We start from the raw sequence: 2,765 nt of genomic DNA on the forward strand, positions 1-2,765 counted from the left end.
TCCCCAGGAAAGTCTGCTTCCCTTGAAGGTCTTAAAAGACAGGTGGTGCTCAGGCATGTGGTTGAGTGGTGGATGGGGCAGTGCTACGTTAAGGGTTGGACTGGATGATCCTAAGAGTCTCTTCCAACCAAAACTATTCAATGAGCTAGAGGCCACCACCCAGTGCCTGGAACCCTTTCCAGCAGAGACCATTTCTCTCTTTCAACCCTCCAGAAATCGGACTGTTTTCTTGTCGTTCTACCCCCTCCCTCTCAAACATCACTTAGAGTTTCACCATCCTATATCATCAAGCATGCTTATTTACTTAACAAACTTAAAAACCCAGCACCAACACAGGCCTGCTGTTCTGTAATTCTACCCTTGTTAGACTTGTTTCTGACACACAGTATAATGTCTTTACACTTTTTCGGTAGACGGAAGAAGGCCAAAAATAACCTGACTTTTCAGGGAAAAGTCCAAAGTTTTCCGTTGTCTACAGTCACAGCATAACTTACGACCATTTCTATTTGTGACTGCCAGGAAGAAGTTAAAACAGACCTCTTGCACAAGCCCTTACAACTGGATGAGCTTATTTCTTGAGTAACTGGGGTTTCCACCAAAAGCACTTCAGTACCCTCATCATCAGTGCTACATGCTGTCAGTGCTGCAATACAAGAAGCGGCTCTGCAGTAGTAGAAAAAACAAACATCCAACCCTCTTTTTTTGCCAAAGCAAAATCCATTTAAGCTGATCCAACCAAAAGTGAAAACTCCTCTTAGGAGATATGCTCAAAGACAAGTGTGACAATGTTCTGGTGGAACCCCAGTATCACCTGCTTAGTCAATTGGCTAATTTTTTCTACACGAAAATTATTTTTCAGCCTAGAGGCTGAAGAAAAACATGATACAGGATCATCTTTGGTGTGAGAAGGAAGCCATGCGATAGGCATTACACTGAGAATAGGTGTATGTTTTAGAAGCAAAAGTCCTGTTATTCCCAGTTCCTAGACCTTGGCTCATATGGATATGCAGTCTTGGAGCATGTGAATTGAACTCCCCACAGGCAAAACCAAACTGGTAAATGGACTCCAACCATTAACTGGGGCTCCAGTCCCCTAGTTTTTACCTTCAGCTGACACCAACAGCAAGAAACAGCAGATTACACTGTAAATCCATCTTCTCCTTCATCACTCCTAAATTGTGCTGGGATGTGCCTTGGAAGTGATGCTGATGCCCTTTTTTGATATTGTCACGGTTAAAAAATGTAACTGGAGCCTCAGCTGCTTTTGATAAGCACATCAGTTACTGAACTTTTGAACTTCCCAAGGAGCTTTTCAGTAGCTTTTATTAAAAAGGACTTTGTTTTTCCTTAAGAATACTTGTACTCTCCTCTTTCATTCATAAATTAAGGCCTAAAGAAGCTGTTGGTCAAGTCAGCTTCTCCAGTACAGGCAAACGAGCAAATTACAGGAGGTGGAAGGTAAGGTTTTGGTTTGCTCTGAAAGACAAACAAGAACCCCCCCAAAAAGTTCCCAGTCTTAAGTTTTGAAACACCTAAAGCTGCCTGATGAATAAATCACCATAAAGTTTGAAAGATTCACTCCTAACCCAAGAGGGACAAGAGGATGTTCTAATTCTCTCTACTTTGATGAAGAAATCTGAGACAGTGTACACATGGTAGCATTTTTAAATTAGCATCACTGTAACAAGTGTTACATGTAAGCTGTGTTCATCAGGACTTTACACAGTGCTGAGCTGGCTCTTAGGTCAAGGACAGCAAAAATTAGAAATCACTGATTAAACCACACTAGGTAAAATATTTCCCTGGGAAGTATGAAGAAGGAAGATGACTGAGCATAAATACAGTACAGTAGTGTTCTGAGCTTCAAAAAAGATTCAGAGAGAAGGGAAATCTATGATAAATACAGAAACTGCTCCAACAAAGACAAAAAACATTTTAAATGTAGAAGATGGTGCATGGTACTCTACTTATGTAAAAACATAAACACAGATATAATGCTGGCAGTAAAACAGGAAGAGCTGAGGTTCTCCTACTGCAGCTATATAAGAGAAACAATTTTAATTTAAGATAATCCTTCATGAAAGAGTGGTTCAAGTCAACTTAAAATAGTGGTTATAGGGAATTTGTGAGAATGACATGTTGAGAAAATGTAACAGTGCAATAAATGACAACAAGTGAAAAAAGGTTTTTTTATTTCTCAGTGTTTCTCCACTGTCAATACTGTCCTTTTGCTGCAACATGTTGCAAAAAACTCTCTGCCTTTTCCATTTTAAACAGCTACAATATTTACAGGCTGTTTCCAGTAACACACGCAGACACATACACGCTCACAGACACGCAGGTACATATATCCCTATCCCTGGCAAGGTATCAGTTTGCTGGTAGAGGCAATATATATTTTCATTGTCCATTAAAAACCAAAGCCATCCTCCCATTTATGCTCTACTCCCCTCTCCCTCCGTTTCCTAGCCAGCAGCTTATCATTGAGCTTTTGGGGGCATCTGTTTAACAAATTCACATATCCAGCTATTTGATCACCACCTTTCAGAGTTGTGGACTAGGTATACTGGGATGATCTCTTCAAACTGTACATACTAGAAGTCATAAAAATTGCCCATATTCAGATGTTTGTGACTGTGTGGTAGGCTCCTGAAATCTTTTGGAGCAGCCATCTTATCACCTGCTTGGAAATATGCATATTATGCTGGGGTGAAACAAGTCACATGCTTTATTTTCCACCAAGGTGTTATGTACCCACATTTTTA

This window comes from Chaetura pelagica, unplaced genomic scaffold (genome assembly GCF_000747805.2).
Source record: "Chaetura pelagica isolate M959 unplaced genomic scaffold, ChaPel_1.0 scaffold70, whole genome shotgun sequence".
Taxonomy (NCBI): Eukaryota; Metazoa; Chordata; class Aves; order Apodiformes; family Apodidae; genus Chaetura; species Chaetura pelagica.